Here is a 19849-nt window from a genome sequence, read left to right on the forward strand (position 1 = left end):
TTTCATATTGCAGGAACAATTACTCGAGAAAACTGTTAAACAGCCTCGATAACTCGACAAACTACTGCAGCTTAGTTAAAGGTGTATTTTGAACTAGCTCAAGTAATAATCATTTATATTGTCGAAATAAACTTTTAACTTCTCTCACATCTCAAGATCTTAAGTAATATGTCTAAATTATGCGTGTATACACACATTATATGAGTTCTTGGAACAGATATGGGAGAAATTGAAAGAATAGTGCATTATCTTCCAACATATAGCTCTTCATTTATTGTTTTATCAAAAGAAACTTACTAAAAGGTTACCCACTTCATGAAAGGTAACTGCCATTGCATGTTTTCATATACCTGCAGCAAACCACAAAGGCATATATCAGACATTTTTTCCTTATCTAAATGCTCTTTGAGAACACAAATTTGATATCACTTACCATGGTGAATGTCCTTCCTGTCCTCACGTAACTAGCCCCATAACAACCATATTCGAAGATAGAAAATTCTTTAATCTAAAAAGTAAATAATTATGAAGCACAGACACTCCTCGGATTAGGCGTGTCCCAGTGTCGAACACGTGTCGTGTCCCGGTGTCGGACACGTGTCGTGTCCAACACCGACAAAACACCGACATTTGCAATTACATTGAATTATGTGATTTTTTCAAATTATTAGTTGTGTCGGCGTATCAGTGTCTGTGTCGTGTCCGTGTCCGTATCTGTGCTTCATAGGTAAACAAAAGATTGGGATCAGGGAAGAAGCAACGAATTTAGTGAGGAAAATGTGTCAGAGAGATCATATAATTACAAAGATTAAAAACTAATATTGATATTAAAAAAAAAGGTGCAATTATGAGATGGTAAATTTCAGTATCACCCATGGAGTTATTTGAGGGATGGATAATTTTGTTAGTGGAGGACTGTGATTTAAATTTATCTGTGTAACTTAAAATGCAGAAGGATTTAACAAAGTTTTCAACTATAAACATACCTATAGTTTTTGCAAAATAAAAATTTGTGCTTTGAGCCTTGTATACTCAACGGTCCAATTTACCTACACAATTAATACACAACAAGAAAAAATTGACTTATAGTGAAATAATAGTAAGATCCTTTTCAATTTGTATACTATCAATACAACATAACCATAATATCTTAATGTATATTAGTAAAAAATTGCACCAAGTGCATATGGATATTAGAGACCAACGACAGTAGGTGACAATTATTTAGTCACTTGATCTATGTACAAAGTAGAAAGTGTTAATCAAAAGAGTTTTTTTTTGACAAAAAAAAAAGAAAGCGATTAAATATAAGCAAAATACATGTTCATAAGTTCATGAGCCAATTCAGCTGACAAGAATTCTCCACTTAGCACAGAAATTATTAGAGTTACCATGTCTAATTATCTCACCTAATACAAAAGCATTAATTGAGAAAACAACAACAGTTGCAACATATACACTATTATGAGCAAACTATCAAAGCATTAGAACTCCAAATCCTATGGACACTATTTTATAGTCACAAAAAAGCTCTATTCACGTTCAATGTAATATATATAGTATCTCAAAGAGGTTGTAGAAAACTGAAATAGGTAACTTCCCCAAGAATTCAACCAACCCCAAAATTTGTTTATAACACGTGAAAAAGGACATGCCCATATTCAATCTTTTCCTGCACAGCATATTATATATATATATATATATATAAGAAAAGTTCTTCCACAAAGGTAGTGGGAAGAGCTCAACAGTACACAGGAGAAAAAGAATCCCACGCCCAACATAACAACATTTAAACTAACCTATTAAGTCAAAAAGGATATACAATCCAATCTAGGCAACAAAAAGATTTTGTATCTCTTTGGTGGGGCTTTATGAACCGTGACAGTGACAACAACTTCGGATGGAGGCCATTGCCAAAACATGGACCTGCCAAAGAAAGATGTAGTTAAAGTTTTGTATCACTGTGGTGTGCATATACAATTAGCTATGAACTTCTAAAATTTGAGAGCATGTTTACATAACTAGGTGTTTTGAGAACAACATCAACAAAATAGAGGCCAAAATAAAATTTGTCTTCCACCAAAAGCAATATATTCTCCACTCTCTGTTGAATCCAAAGCTGAAAATTAATGAGAATCTTCTATAATGCACGAAGGGAAAGGCCAATTGATTATTGGCCATACTGCAAGAATATTTTGTCAAATACCTAGATGGGTTGGTATGCAATCAAACCACTGTTGTCGGCCACAACTTATCACGCATAGATAGCAGTACATATCCTAGATAGATATCAATGTTATAAGTGGACAAATCAATCTTGTGCATGCCAATATGTAAACAAGATATGCGACAAAACTATGTATCATACAACATCGTTGTTAACATTGAAATTTAATGCTTTTTCAGAGACAATCCAAACAATTTATGACAAATATATTAAAATGAGCGCAATTGCATCGAAGAAACACATACAACAGTTTCAACCATCACTATAATGATCTGTTGAAAGAGTAAGTACTTAGCATACCTCCTATTATGCCAGGAAAACTAATTACTAAAATCATCCCCTATCACTTTCTCTGTGTATTTCAACTCATCCTCATCTAATCTTTTCATTAATGCAGTAACAAATCTGAAAGTAATACAAAAACAAAAAGTGTCATCATCAGCCTCTCAAATTGCAAATTGCTTTTCTTTTTATCAAAAGGGATAAATATTTAACCTTCGGTAATTCCAAGCGTGAAAATTCCGTGCATCAGCCTGCTGAAAACCATTCAGAAGGAGCAATTCATTATCTATGGATAAATGCCCCTTGCTAAGCACCCATTTTCTATGATGCCATGCACCCTAGGACTTGAAATTCTTCTTCAACGCATTCTCCACCTAAACAATACAAAATCAATACAAAATGACCAATCAGATTTCCATATTTTGCAATCAAAAAGAACATTGTTTGAATTTTACATTAAATCTACATATATACTCAATTCAATTACTTGGAAAAGTAAATAAAATAAAAATCTCACCACTTTGAGCTCCTGATCAAAGAGAGATGCAAGGAATCGGAATCGGATTGAGAGATTGTTTTGAATTACTGTAATTCCAAGCTCTGTAGCATTCTGAATTAATTTCTAGAAGCTTCGCGCTCAAATCTAAAGCGTATTTGCTATACCTGTAAACAGATTTATTCAATTATAATCAAAACGAAAAAAACTAAGCAAAAGTGAAGAGTTAAAGGAAGAACGTACATGTGATTTTCGTGATTGATGAGAAATTAAGACTGAAGTGAACGAAGCTTTTTAGCTTTGGCTAATAAAGCTGATTCATCTTCTTCCTTCAACGATCTGCGAGGTCGACCGTGCATTTTGTTCGAGTGAGGGTTTGTGTGGTTCTGTTGGAAATTGCGGTGAAAAAGTGGTGAGGCGAAGTAGCTGAGGGAGGAGGCGGTGTAGAGAACCAAGGGCGGAGGTGTTGGCGGAGTAGAGACAGGTGGTTGGCGGCCAATCAGTTCGACGTCGAGTTCGATGACAAAGAAAGGGAACGAGGGTGGGATGAAGGGCGAGTCCAAAGATGATGATGGGTTTGATGGTGGTGAGTGAGATGATGGAGACGATCGTGGTGGGTGGTTGCTGAGACAGTGAAGATGATGAAGGGTTTTGGTGAGATCGAGGGTGAGATGATGGTGGTGGCCGGTTTCTAGGTTTTGGGTATGTAAAGGTGGAGATCAGCGAGATGTGGGTGAGATGATGGTGGTGGCCGTTTTCTGGGTTCTGACAGCTAGATCGACGACGAGGTCCGGTGAGGATTCGGTGGTGAGAAAGAAGTTTTGAGATGATGGTGGTGGGTTTGAGATGAACGTGTTCTAGATTTTGGTTAGCTAAAGTATTTTTCTGTGTTTTTTTTTTTTAATGTGTGGTCTTGGTTTTGGTGTGTTTAGTGCCAGAATAACCTTCCACATAAGCGCTATCTAAGGTGTGTTTGTTAATAGCGTTTACACGTAAGCGCTATCTAAGTGGTTCATAATAATAGCGTTTTGCCCAAAACGCTAAGTAAGGATACGCAGAAGCAGTGTATAATAGCGCCCGATTTATAAGCGCTATTATTGGTCCGTGTGTTGGATTTTTAATAGCATTTATCAGAAAGTGCTATTAAACAGGCGCTATTAAAACTTAAAATTGTGGTAGTGAGTTTCTGTCGTCATATTTGTCGTCATATTTGCACAAACAAGTTTATACTTCCCTAAATCTATTGTTGTTAGTGTCTTGCCTCACCAATGTCATGTAGAATGGCGGATCATGCATGCTCTTTCTTTTGTAACATGGTTTTTTAATATATATTTTATACAAAAGCATTGATAAACTACTAAGATATCCATTACTAAAATAAATTTCCTGTTGTTGAAAATGTCATGTGATTTCGTACGGTAAGTCTCTCATGCCATATAACAACGCTCTAACGAACAAAACATAACAATATAGGCATGTACCAACCAACACAAAGTCAATAGTTATTCATAAAATATAATGTATAATTTCGTAACTATTGTAATCAATAATTAACAAATATAATTTCATTTACTAAATTTAAAGAGATGACATTAAAACTTACGATACGAAGATCAATGTTGTGTAAATATGTTATACTCCCTCTCTCCCATATTAGATGACATAGTTGACCCTGACACACACACACCAATACATATTTTTTTATCTTCAATTATCTATTTGAAAAAATTATGAAAATTTAAAATTTTGAAAATATTCATTGAGACGAATCCAACAACAACTTATATGATATTATTTATCTTTGTATATTAGTAGAAAAATATGGTCGAAGTATGTCAGGTCAAAAGTACATATTGTCAAACAGGTTATATAATATGGGACGGAGGGAGTAAAATATAGGAATCTCATTTTTTCCCAAAATCAGTCAATCTTATACGTGTATTGAGTCTTTTTATTGATAAATTATATAATTTGTCAAGCAAGACATCTCATGGAAGTTTTGGAAGACACGAAATTAATACAACAAGGTGGTTGTAGAAGGCTTTTCGCAAATTCCAAAAACAAGTTGGAGAAACAAAACACTCGAAAAACGATGAAGAAATACATATTTTCCAGCTTAGGCTAAATTGATCAACCTGAGGTGCATTGGACCTCAACTCTCTTTTACACAGACTATAGAACCAAAGTGGAATTCAGAACAAAGGTTTTGATTATAACAATGTATGAAAGAATAATTGGGTACTCAAATGAGTGTTCAAATGTGAAGGACCATATAATTAAATTCTGAATCTGATGTCAACTTGTTGGTTCTGAGACACCAAGCTCTAAACGCAAAAGAACTCATTTGGTACTCAAGAGAATCTCTGAGGACTTTGACTATGATCTGAAGAAAGGTCAATAAAATCTCAAAGTTCTAATCAGAAGATGCATCAAGCCTTGAAGGCTCTGATGGAAAGCGACTTTGATGGAAACATACTCTGATGGAAGCACATTCTGATGGAAATGTCAGTAAATGAACACTCTGAGAGACTATGGCCAGTTTTGTCTTCGTCTGAAGAAACTTCGCTTTCAAGTTATGATCCTATTGTTTGTCTTCTTCTGACCACATGCAGAAACAAACAAATTTTTTTAAAGGCAAAGTGAATGAAATGGATCATTCCAAAAGAAGCAAATGATCCCTCTAGTACTATTCAACAGAATTATCCATTTGAAGCAAAGTATAGGAACCTTATCAAAGCTTCTCATGAAGTTTAAAGTGCTTGCATCTCTTCAAACAAGTGCACCTTAATTCTCTCATATTTAAGGACCTGAGCGTTTGAAGAACTTAAGAGACTTCGTTAAATTTTACAAATGCCAAAACTCTGTCAAATTATATAGCGCACAAACACTTGGAAAAATTCAAACAAACTTTCAATCTTAAAATTTCTTAAGTGTCAGAAGTCATTTGAGATTTAAATTAGTTTACGACTCTCTGAGTACAAAAGTACAAACACAATCAAATTTATTTGTAAACTCTGATTGTAGAAATCCACAAATGTGAAGCAAAGAAACCTTAGACTTGTGTGTTTAAGTAATTGTAATCTTGTGTGATTATAGTAAAAAAAATCTCTTTAAAGTGCAAAGGGACTGTACTAACTTCGGATTGTGAAGTAAACCGGGATAATTACTTGTGTTGTTCTATATCTCTCTCTGGTTTTATTGCTTGCTTTAATCTTTTTATAAACGTCGAAAAATATTTTCAAAAAAGTAAATAGAATGCAACCTCTCCTATTATGTTTTCTCACCTAACGGGCCATGTGCTGCGCGCACACTGCTATAGGAAAAAACAGTTGTGTTGATTTTTCCTGTACTACAAGCTTTGTATTGATTTGTTCCATGGAGACAACTACCTGAAAATCATTTTCCACCCACAAGTTATACTAGCCTATTTCTCTAGTGTTTTTCAATGATGAAATGATAGCATAGTACTTAGCGGCTAAAGCATTATGATCCCTAAGGATTACCCCTATATATGCAACATTAGGAAAACAAATTGAAGATCAATTGGTATTGACCTTTATCCTCCTAATAAGAGAGGGCTTCCAATACAACTCAAATATGGAATTTGAATTCTTGTGCCTCTTGGTTACCTCGAAAAAAATGAAGAACCACAAAATCCTCCATTTTAGAGGACATACAACCTATGGATAAAGTGCTACTATGTCTAACCTCAGCCATGACCTTATCAATAATCCGTTAAAATATTTATGAACATGAGATATTCATAAATATTAATAGTAAAATATTACCCTTCAATTAATAGAAATTTATTATTGATATTATAATAGTTCTAATATACAATAATAAGAAATTTGAGGGGTGTTACATTGGAGATGTACTTAAAAAGGTGGGCCTTGTCCAAGCAAGTTTCAGTCAAGGAGTCCATATATCATATATACTTTTTGGACTAGTGAAGCCCATCAATGAAACATAACCTAATTACATCAACAAATTCTCATGTGAGCTCTTTATAAATGTGTTATTAGGTTAACTATTAGAAGACGAGCAAATGTCGCCGTTTGAATTCTTCCTCTTTGTGTCTCTCTATTTTTCCATGCTATCATTCATTTGGATTTCTAATATCTTTCTATCACTCATCTGTATATAATACAAGTTCACACGTATCTACCTGTATTGTTGGAGTGGCTATGATATGTAAGGGGGATACATCCTTTGTGATATCATTTTAGTCAAATCGATTATGTGTGTTTTTGTGTCCAGTCTATATATTTTATATTATTTCATCATATATCAATATTTTCTTTTTGTCGTTGGGTTCTTTTCTTTTATTTAATCTTGTTTTTTTTTTCTTCTACTAGATCTACGTTGAGGCAACAAACCCAGATACATGAGCTAACCTTCCATGCTTGATCAAATTCAAATCAATGATTTTGTTTTGGACTTCTACACATTATCAATTATGATTTGCTGCTACACACTTAGTTGTTGCAATGTTCACGACAAATTTGTGACGGATGTGATTCTTTGATTTAATATGGAGAGCAGGTAAGTTTGGAAGAAATATTATTTTTTTATTTTTAATTAAAATTAAATTAATATAATAAATATATTATATTTTTTTGTGAATTAATTGTTTTTATTTTTATGAGTAAATAATTTATATAATTTATTTATTTTGTATTCTTCATTATGTTTTTCATCTTTTATTGAGAGTATTTTAGAAATTAGGATAACTTTAAAAGAAGTAATTCTTGATCTGATTTAGAGTCGATACTGTGTATTTCGATTTTGTGTTTTAGATCCGATTTTAAACTGAATTTCAAGAGTTTATGTTAAGATCGAACATAGGATTGTGTGAATTTGTAGTTATCTTGATTGCATATAGGATATATGCCTAATTTTTCTTAAGGTTTGACAATTATATACCTTCACGGTTTCTTCAATCTTATTGAAAATGAATGTTCTTCCGTTACACAATTACATTATTAGAGATTAAGATCATTTAATTAAGATCATACCCGTGTTTATATTTGACTCAATAATTTCTAAATCATATAATATTATTATGGCAAATTTTCAACAAATACTTGCATTCTCTCCAATGAATTATGATCCTCGGAAATATGTGCTTGTTACTCCACTTGTTTTATTATCTTGTACTTTATTAAATGTCTTAAATATTATTTGATGTGGCACACAGTTAACCGTAAAGATCAACTTGTTAAAACTTTATCGAATTTTTTTTCTTTGATATTACTATTGGAAACATTGAGGTCAATTACCATTTTGGGCCACTTAATATTGTCTAATTGGACTAATTATATAAGTCCAACTCATGCTTAAACTGTCCAGAACAGAATGGGATTAGGTTTTGGTATGTTATGAGTATAAATAAGGTTTTGTTTTGTTGGAGACCAAACCATCTATACATTCATCCATTTTCATATTTCGTTGTTGGAAAATCAAACTCAACGGAAGCTAAATTTTGTAGATCAATTCAGTAGTTAAGTATCTAATGTCAATTTCATTTCTATGATTTATTATCTTTTGGTTTTGATTTTCAATATGTTGATCACAATATCTTCTCTTTAATTTATGTTGAATGCTTTTTTCAAATTAAAAATCTAATTTCAGAATCACACTTCAAGAAAATCTAGAATTTGATTTACAATAATTTTGGAAGAAGCATCACAAAACCACAACTAATCTAAATATTAAATCAAATTAAACCTATAACAAAACATTACAAATCTAAATATTTGAATATTGATTTAAATCAAGTGTCTAAGTAAATGAATTTGATATACTTAGGCAAAATTGAATTTTACAAATTTATGTAATTGAAAGAAGCATTCAACATAAGTTAAAGAAATTATATTGTAATCAACATATTGAAAATCAAACGGAAAAGATATTAAATCATATAAATGAAATTGACATTTCTAAATTCGTACCTCAAAATATAAAAACAGGATCCTTAACTACTAAATTGATCTACATAATCTAGCTTATGTGGAGTTTGATTTCCCAACAACAAAATATGATAACGGCTGAATGAAAAAGATTGTTTGCTCTCTAACAAAAAAAACCTTATTTATACTCCTAAATTACCAAAACCTAATCCATTCTATTCTTGATAGTTGAAACATGATTTAGGCTTAGGTAATTATCCCAATTAGGCAATATTAAGTGGCCCAAAATCGTAATTGACTTTAATGCTTCAGAGATTCACATTTTTTTTTTACCATAAAGACGTTTGAAATGGGCTTTCAGTAGAAAATGAAAGTGGTATATCTTTTCATTTTCTATATAACACCAATTGCTTGATTTGTAAAATAGTTTGCAGTTTAAAGAATTAATGAATTGGCAAATCAACCAATTAATTTCATTCAAAATCTGATTTTCAGATCAAGCTTCAGGAAAATCTAGAATTTAATTTACAGTAATATTGGAAGAAGCATCGAAAAACATAATTAATCTAAATATTAAATCCAATTAAACCTATAACTAAACATTACAGAATCTAAGAATTTATTCAAATATTGATTTAATTCAAGTGTCAATGTAAGTGAATTCAATTAACCTTGGCAAAATTGAACATTACAGATCTACATAATTGAACGAAGCTTTCAACACAAGTTAAAGAAAATATATTCTAATCAACATATTGAAAATAAAACGGAAAAGATATTAAATTGTAGAAATGAAATTAACATTTCTAAACAACGAAATATGAAAACGACTGAATGAAAAGATAGTTTGCTCTCTAACAAAAAAAAACTTATTTATACTCCGAAATTACCAAAACCTAATTTGTTCTATTCTTGACAGTTGAAACATGATTTAGGCTTAGGTAATTATCCCAATTAGGCAATATTAAATGACCCAAAATCGCAATTGACTTTAATGCTTTAGAGATTCACCTTTTTTTTTTACCATAAAGACATTTGAAATGGGCTTTCGGAAAAAATGAAAGTTGTATCTCTATTCATTTTATAAATAACACCTATTTGCACTCCTCAATAGGATAATAAAAGCCAACATTGTGTACTTCAAAGTGATCAAGGGTCAAACCACACTAAATCTTAAATTTAATCAAAGAATTAATTAAACTTAGACCAATATGCTACATGATCTCCACCTATGAGGACTTAATGTTTAAACTTTATGCAGACTATCCCAAATGTTTAAGGTGTCTCTCCATACTCTTACAAAGTTGCCAGTATTAAGCTGGCCGGGTACATAAACATATACACTATTAGGTTGGGAATTAAATTTGACGGTTTTATTCAAGTTTTAACAATTCAGATACAACCGAGGTGAAAGTTTTATAGTTAATTTTTCTTGCAATGGAGCAACGAATGAGGGATTGAATGGACAACATCGGATCATCATCATCAATATAGGGTTTAAACTCTTCATTGGAGTTTGATTTTGTTGCAACTTTTTCTTCTTGTGAAAATAATATGCACAACAATCTATATCCCAATTCTATTTGAAATGTGGGATAAAAGTACCCATAGAAAGGATAATTTGGTAACTCTCTACTCTAATCCTTTATGGCATTTGGGATAGACGTTCCGCCACCCCAAGATCAAGGCCATACATCTAACATAAGAATGTACTGGCAATGACTGTAATCATTACTACTCTGCCTGGTGTTGTTCAAGAGAAGGGTGATGTTGTTTATGTTTTTGTGAAAACGATCCTTTTTCTCAATGCCATCCTTCTTTTATAGAGATGGTATTGAGAGTTTTTGTAGTTTGAGGGTTTGAGGAGGTTATGAAGAAGTTAGACATGATAAGCGTGTTGAATCATAAAGGGGCGACTTAAGTGTAACTACTTTGCAGGGTTGACCCGACCTATACCCATATCTACATCACCCGCGTGTCGAGCACATGGTATTCTAAATCATTTGGGCCATCTTGTATTTGCATGGTCTTAGTCCTAGTCAATTTGATGTACTTTCAAAGAGTACAATCATGACAACCCAGCCCAGTGTTGTTTAAGTGAAGGGAGATGTTGTTTATGTTTTGTGCAAGTGATACATTTTGCCAATGCCTTCCTTCTTCTATAGAGATGGTATTGGGATATTTTGGTATTTTTAGCAGGTTATGAATGAGTTAGATATAATGGATATGTTTGATCATAAAGGGGCGACTTAGGTTCAAGAAATCAATTGATGTGGATATATAACAGAGATAGTCTTCACAATTGAGGGTTAAGAAATCATTTGGTAAGTTTTTCAAATAGAGGCAAGAGAGAGAATAGAGCAAAATATAACAGAAAGGGTTCTATATTGAGAAATTAGAGAAAGCTTGGAGAGCCAAATAGAAGAGGTATATTAAAGTATAGGTGGCTAGCTTATTGGATTAAGAGGTAAGAGGGAAGATTATTTTCACCATCTAGAACTTATGAACAATTAAGCGGTTGTAGATTATGTGTGTTCTTAAGTTTTCATTAATTTTTTGTTGAATTAAGTTAATTTCGTGCCCTAATTATTATGATTATTTTGAGTATGTGAAAACTTGTTGTTGTTTCATGAGAATCCATATTTCATTATGATAAGTCGGTGTTTATGAGTTTTTAGTTTAATTGAACGAAATTCATGAAGTTGTTGATGATGTTAAATTTATGTTCTACTTCTTGTTATGACATTCGGTATGTGAAGGTTATGTTCCCGTGATTTTTAAGTGATTATGTGGTGTTCTTGAATTTTTGGAAAAGTATGTGGAAAATCATGAATTTGGATGTGTGAATGATGTTTTGATGTGTGGTAAGTGTTTATAATATAGTGTATGACCTAGGAAAATGTTTTTGGAAGATTGGAATGTGTTGGGGTTGATTTAAGGGCTTTAGAAGTGATTATTTGGCAAAAATTGTGTTATAGAAAACTGAAAAAATGATTTTTCCCAAAACTGTGCTGATGTAATCGATTACATCATGTCCATGGTGCCCATAACCTTTTTTTTAACTGCGTAATTGATTACACCCTGTCTAAAACCTTAAAAATGCAGTTTTCATCACTCGAAATGATTTCAAACTTGATAGGATGTATGAGGACTTATTACTATCAATCGAAAGAGTTTTTCATGATAAAAACAAAGTAGTGGGACATATTAAAAGGTAGTACGTGTTTGATGATAATTGAGTAAATGAAATGCTTTAAGAGAACTAAATTGAGATTGTATAATGAAATGAATGTGAGTTATGAATAATAAGTATGCATGAGTAGTTAATGAGGAGATACATGAACATTGAACTTAGCTTATGTGAATGTGAAAATAGATTGACTTTGTGAATATGGAAAATAGACGGACTCAATGAATTGATGAATTATAGCATGTGGACTTGTAATTAGTTTTATGATGACAATAAGGTGATGAATAATGGTTGAATTGGTCTTTGATATGTGAATGAAATATTGATTAATTAAGTGTAAGTGGTGAATTCTCTAAGATGCAAATTGACTAAATGTAGTGATGTTGTTTTATTGATGATGATATCATATTGATGATAAAAATGATGTTAGTGTGATAAACATGATGATGTGAATATTATGATGATGTTGAATTATTGATGGGAATAAATGTTGATGATGAAATGAATTTTTAGTGTATGGATGTATTGATTGGACGATGATTTGAATGTTGGTGTGTTGTTATCTATATGATGAAGTGATCATGTAACATGAATTATATGGAGCCGTACATTGTCGAGTCTATACTTATATCCATGCATCATGGTCGGTCCTATTTAATGACGGGTGGATTATAAGGTAATATACCTTCGATTGTCCAATTATTTAAAGATGGGGGGACCACTCGGTAACATAATTCTGACATCCAAAACTTGGTACCACATGCATATAGAGTCAAACTAGAACATCACATACAGACGAGTCTATGTGGGAGTCGTGATTTGATTATGTGAATCTACGAGAAGATGTGTACATGACTATGTGTGTTCATGTGAAAATTGGTGATGGTGATGAAGTGTGAATGATATATATTTGATTTGGTGATAAAGTGACAATGTGAATGTTTTATCTTGGTTTTTCGGGTGTCAAACATTGATTAAGTTCGAACCTTTTTAACCGGTGATATCTCATTTTTTCTTGGGAAGGGAAAAAATAAGCAAAACCCTTGAGAATCGAGGTCCGGGAGTTGTTTTCGCTACGGGAAGGTGTTAGGCATCCATAACGACTATAGTATCCTATAGGAACCGTCTTTACTTTCAACGCGCGCGCTTTATTTTTAAATGCTATTTTGAAAGATGATATTAAGCCTAAGAGTATTGCTAAGTGAAGAATTGGAGGGAGAAGAATGTGTTTGAATTTTTATTTTATTTGAATTGAAGGAATTTTATTCCTTGCCTACGTACCCGTTTAAGGGATCAAATCCACCGTAGTTCTCTTCCAAAGATGTTTTTGTTTTTGTTGGTTGATTTTAAGTTCGAAAATTGGAATTTTGAAGAATGAGGAAAAGAGGCCTCAAGGGCATAAGATTGAAAAAAGTGAGGTGGAATTAGTTATTTTGCAAAATGAAAGTCAAAGTATGATTAAAATTCAATAAAATTTGATTAAGAAAATAAAAGAGAATACAATGGGATTTTGGATCCCAAGGTTTATTATGAAAAAAGATTTGGGTGATGTTGTTCATATTTTTTTGAAAAAAGAGATTTTTTTCTAAGTGTAAATTCTAGGCATTCATCTAAACATTCAATCCTAAACATACATCTAAACATGCATAACCTAAGCATATATCTAAAGATATCTATGTGATGTGTGTGCATGTGTCGGTGTTTGTGTCGGTGTACATCATTAGAGTCCATTGTCCTTTACATCATTGGCCTAGGTACATTCTATGGTCTTGCAAGAATTTAAATTGCATAAAAGTAAAGTACAAAAATTCCTAAGTATTACATTCTAATTCTTGGTGAAAATTAATGTGCAAGGACATAAAGTGCAAGAAATAAGAGATGAAAATATGATGTGAGATGCTTATGAAACAATGAACAAAGAGTTAGTAATAATAGGCATTGAATAGTAGAAAAAAGTGGCAAGAAAATAAAGCATATCAACATGGTAAAAAACAACAAGAAGTAGCAAAAATGCACCAAAATTCCAAGGCAAATGCAAGACCTATAACTCTCTCACACTTTGACACTTTTCAAGGATTTTTTTAAGTTCAGCCCCAATGTGAGTGTTACAAGGAAATTATGTGCCAAGGGATCATAGTATACTACTAAGCCAATTTTGCACTAAAATCACACATTAACATAACAAGTAACTAGCTAACTAAGCAACCAATTATCACATATCCCAAAACAGCACCACATACCTCGATTTAAACACTAAACAAGGTCTCCAAAATACTCAACAATTAACCACTATTATAAGCAAAAGAATTGGAAGCAAACCCTATACCAAAAGTTCTTCAAAATTGCACCGAAACAACACAAATCACAAGCAATTATTCATGCATTTTTCTATCCATTTTTAGCATACAAAATTCACATAAAACAAAACTAAATCATCAACACAATCACAATAAGGGCTCACTAAAAATTTTTACAAGTTTTTAACAAGATTTTATCAAGAATTGGAAAGAAATGAATTAACAACAAACAAATATTTTTTCACATATTTTTAGGATCCAAATTAATCATGCACTAATACAAAAAAAAAACAATTAGAATTAACAAGGAAAGCCTTGCAAATTTTTTTAGAACATTTTTGTACGAAAATTGACCAAACAAGGGGTGTAAACAGCAAAAAAAATCAAGAATACACAAGAAATGGGGGGTGTGCACAGCAGAAAGCCACGCAGGCAAGGCAGTTGGGCCTCAAGTGGCCACTGGATCGGGTTGGTGGGGCAGGCATGGGTTGAACCATGGGTTGAACCGGTTCAAGAGTGTATATAAGCAAGAAACCCGGTTCAATCCTCATTCTAAACCCTTCCCTCTCTCTCTAGGTCACAAATGCTCTCTCCCTCTCTCTAGAGAAACCTGAACGGAGAAGAAGAAGAGAAGAGTTCCGACGCGGCGGCCGGCCGGTTTTCGGCGGCGGAGCCACCGCGCCGGAAAGTTAAAACTCCCTTTTTCTTAAAATTTTTGGTAGAATCTGCTTCTCTTCTCCTCCTCTTTCCAAATCCGTCGTCGGAACTCACCAAAACAAAGCACAAACGTGCAGATCTAGGTTATATGATTCGAAAATTCGTTCTAAGGCCAGTAAATAATGGAAAACAAGGACGAATTCGTGAGTTACCTCTTGGCCTTTAAGCTTTGCGATTCCAAACTTCTTGTTGCGAACTGATTCAGTTTCACTCCTTCTTGCTTAGTTCACGATTTGAATCTGGCTCTTGGAAGCCTTTTGAGTATTCGTTCTTGATGAGACTCCAATCTTGTCTCGTACTCCTCTGATTCGCTTGGTTCACGCGTTCGTCACTGTTACGAACGGTTTGGACCGACGAGTTTGACGTTTTTGTTGCTGGATTCGAATTCGTGTGGTTTTGGTATTGGAATTATTGGATTCGAATTCGTGTGGTTTTGGTATTGAAATTGCTGGATTCGAATTTGTGTGGTTTGGTACTGAAATTGCTGGATTCGAATTTGTGTGGTTTGGTACTGAAATTGGATTCGATTTTGTGAATTGGTGCTATTGTTTGGTGATGATGATTCTGTGATGTTGAGCCTTGATGAATTCTGGAAATTTGTGTTGTTTTTGGGAGAAAATTGAGTTTGTTAGGGTTTGAGATTCATGTGTTCTTGATGAAATTCATCAAGTTCATATGAATCTTGATGGTTTGATCTGGTTTTGGTGGAGAGAGAGAAAGAAAAAGTGTTTGTGATGAGTTGTAAAAAAAGTGAATGGATCTGACACTGTGCACATATTTATAGCTGCCATGTGTAGCTTCTGGACCAATGGACTAATGACACGTGGCACTGGACTTGTAACAAACTTTGACTAACTTTGACCTGCAAAAAATAACAAACTAAAAGGACCAAAATGCAAATGACAGAACTTTAAGGACTAAACTGCAATTAGTAAAAAAAATTAGGACTAAAAATAAAAAATAAAATTTGAATTAAAATTGGTAAAATGGAAAATAACGTAAAGTGAAACAATTAAAAAAGACAAAACGGACTAAAACGAACCAATTACCTAAATGAGGTACTTTAAAGTAACCTCTCTCTGCCAAAATTTCGTGTGAAATGACCAAAATGCCCCTGGGGACTAAAACGACTCGAAACGACTCAAATGCAATTTTAAAATGGATTCTTAACAGGGAATTGAAGCAAGAGCTTTATACAAGCAAATTAAAAGACTCAGAGACAAATTTTAGAATTTAAACAGGGTTTTAACATATGAAAAGACTAAAATGCCCCTAGGGGCTAAACTGACTCAAAATGACTTCAAATGCAATTTTTGAAATGGATTTTGTCATAGAATTGAAATAAAGACTTATTCAAACCAATTGAAAAGACTCAAACAATTTTTAAGGGACTAAAATGAGTTGAATGCAGGAAATGACTAAAATACCCTTTTTCATGAATTTTGCAAATAACATTGAAATAAAATGCAGAGAAAAATGCAATTGATCAGAGACATATCAAATGACTTAAAATGCAAGAAAAGAAGAATTGAGCTAGTATTTTTAGGTCCAAAATTAGGGTATAACAGTGAATACTTGTTATATCTTGTGTTGATGATTTGAGAATTATTATATCTTTTTAATTGATTGAATGAGAATGCATGTAATTATAGGTATTGCTAGAAAATGAATATGTGTATTTGTGAATCCTAATATTATGCATGAGTTTGTATCTTCATTATGTTGAATGCATATCTTACCCACCAGTGGTTTTTTGGTCGCCTAGATCCTCGTGCTATAGACGTGCAAGTTAAGCACCCTTAGTTGACGTGAGTATCGAAGGATGGTTGGCGCCTACTCGTCTCTTATGCCTTTTGAGTTTTAGCTAGTAGGCTTTGATTAAAATGTCAGACATTTCATTTTATCTTTGGATTTATGTTTTGAGGAACCATTAAATTCTCATTGATGATGTATCTGAGATTTTGAGATTATGACTTTATGTTGTTTTGAGATGTTATTTCCGCTATCACTGTTTATGATTACGATGATTTATGCATATTTTGTATTAATGATGAAGTGGCGTCTTTAAGTTTATATGATTAATGTTGCATTTATGCTTTAATATTGTATTTGGGGTTCAAGGGTGTTAAAAAATGTCACAAAAAGTACTAAAAAAAATATATCTGAAATGTCATATAATGCTCTGACATCACATGGATTTGGTGATGATTAAGTTTTATTTTTGTGAACAAAGGCAAGACCAGGAACATGAAGCAAGAATCAGTGAGTGACTGATGAAGATTTGGAGTAGAAAGCTTTTAAGTATCCAAAAAATTAACATGCGACTTCCAATATAATAGTTCTCACCCTTGGGGTAAATTTATGTGTGCATATGTGAGATAACTATGATAATGTTGTAATATTAGGCATAAGATTATCTCTATAAATAATAATCAATATATAAATATAAGAATCAATTAAATATAAATAAAAGAGAAATCAATAAATTTATTGCTTTTGAGATTGTTGTTGAATTAGATCATCGACCACAACTCTATCAACATCTTTGACAATCAAATCAAACCTGCTACTGAAACAACTATCAACGTTGGCAAAAGGAACAAACCCTAAAATAGTATGAGACGCTCTGTACTTAAGTAAGTTCCATGCAATCATATGCTAAGCCCCCATGATTTAGCAGACCCTTCTCGATGTGGAATAAAGGAATCAGAACTGACAAGAAAAAATTCTAGTCAGGAAGATCAAAACCAAGGAATCATAATTGTTTTTGTTTCAATACTTACTGATCAAAGCAAGTGAAAGAGTGTAACTTTTTTTGTATGTGCTTCATAAGGCCTGACACAACATAATTGTTGAGTCAAGTAAGTAAGCAACCTTAGTAATAGTCACAATCAAGAGATATTAAAAGAAAGACGATGACAAAAATTTAGAAATATAGAAAAATAGGGACCCTATTTTTCTATATTTCTCAATTAAAAATAGGGAACCCAAAATATTTGAAACTTTTGAAATATACTCAAAATTTACAGCAGATAATAGGACTGAAAAATTATACATACACCACCTTAAACACTGTAACTGGTTACACTAAAGAGTGCAACCAGTTACCATGCCTGAAAAGTGTTTAAAATGGACTCGTATTGTGTAATCTACTGTTTTGGACCATACATTGACATTGAAAACCTAATGACAATACGACACAAGAGAGAATTATAGGAATATTATTTTCTTCCCATACCTCTTCCCTAAACTAGACAATTTTATAGGTGTTTTGAGTCTTTTTATTGATAAATTATGTAATTCGGCAAACAAGATATCTCAGAAGGCATTGAACACATTATAAAATTGTAGAAATTTTATCCAAAGTCCCAACAACAAGTTGGAGAAGCGAAACACTCGCAGAATGATGAAAAAGACATTTTTTGCACTTTAAGCTAAAGTTATGTGCTCTAAATGCATTGGACAAAGAGTTCAACTCTCTTTTACACAAAATATCTGAGAATCACTTTCCACCCACAAGTTATTCCAGCCCATTTCTCTACCCTTTTTCAAAGACGAAATCATATAAAAGTACTCAGCGGCTATATTATTATGATCCCTAAGGATTACCCATATATCTGCAACATTAGGAAAACAAATTGAAGAGCAATCGGTATTGACCTTTATCCAACCCCATAGAAGAGGGATTCCAATAAAGCTCAATTATGGAATTTGAATTCTTGCGCCTCTCGATTACCTCGAAAAAACGAAGAACAACAAAGTCTTCCATAGTAGAGGACATACAACCTTTGGATAGATTGCTACTTTGTTTAACCTCATCCATGAACTTATTGATAATCCCTTAAAATATTAATGAATATGAGATATTGATAAATTCTAATATTAAAATATTACCCTTCAACTAGTACAAATTTATTACTAATATTATAATAGCACTAAGATACAATATTAAGCAATGGGGGGGGGGGGGGGGGGGGGGGGGGTTTCATTGGAGATGTACTTAAAGAGGTGGGTCTTGTCCGAACAATATATAATGAAGGAGTCCAAATAACATATACTTCTTGGACTAGGGAAGCCCATCAATGAAACTTAATCTAATTACATCAACAAATCCTCGTGTGAGCTCTTTATAAATGTGTTATATATTAGGTTAAATATTACAATACAAGCAGGCGTCGCCGCTTAAATTTGTCCTCTTTGTGTATCTCTATTTGTCTATGTTATCTTTCATTTGGATTGTTTATATCTTTGTATCACTCATCTATAAGTTCACACATATTGTTGAAGTTGTTATGATATGTAAGGGGATATACATCCTTTGTGACATCATTTTAGTCAACTCAATTATGTGTGCGTTTATCTTCAGTCTATATATTTTATCTTATTTTTTCATATATTAATATATTCTTTTTGCGTTGGGTTATTTTCTCTTGTTTATTCTTGTGTTTTTTTCTACTAGATCTACGGTGAGGCAACAAACCCAGATCCATGGGCTATATCCTTCCATGCTTGATCGAATTCAAATCAATGATTTTGTTTTGGACTTCTACACATTATCGATTATGATTTGCCGCTACACACTTAGTGTTTGCAATGTCCACCACAAGTCGCTGACAAGTGTGATTTCTTTGATTAAATATGATGAAAAGGTAAGCTTGGAAGAAACATAATTTTCATTTAATTTTTAATGATTATTAAATTAATATAATAAATATGTTTTATTGTGAA

General features: G+C 32.7%; 1 long non-coding RNA gene across 1 annotated transcript; it reads right to left on the reverse strand.

Moving 5' to 3' along the window:
- Positions 1–1729: 1729 nt before the first annotated feature.
- LOC146914339 (uncharacterized) lies at positions 1730–4184 on the reverse strand. Its single transcript, XR_015016532.1, has 5 exons — positions 3249–4184; positions 3027–3172; positions 2723–2883; positions 2528–2632; positions 1730–1926 (listed from the first exon to the last, which is right to left on the reverse strand). It is a non-coding gene; the product is annotated as an uncharacterized LOC146914339 (long non-coding RNA).
- Positions 4185–19849: the final 15665 nt, after the last annotated feature.

Source organism: Medicago sativa, chromosome 6 (assembly GCF_051527215.1).
Source record: "Medicago sativa cultivar Bolivia chromosome 6, Bolivia_mono, whole genome shotgun sequence".
NCBI lineage: Eukaryota > Viridiplantae > Streptophyta > Magnoliopsida > Fabales > Fabaceae > Medicago > Medicago sativa.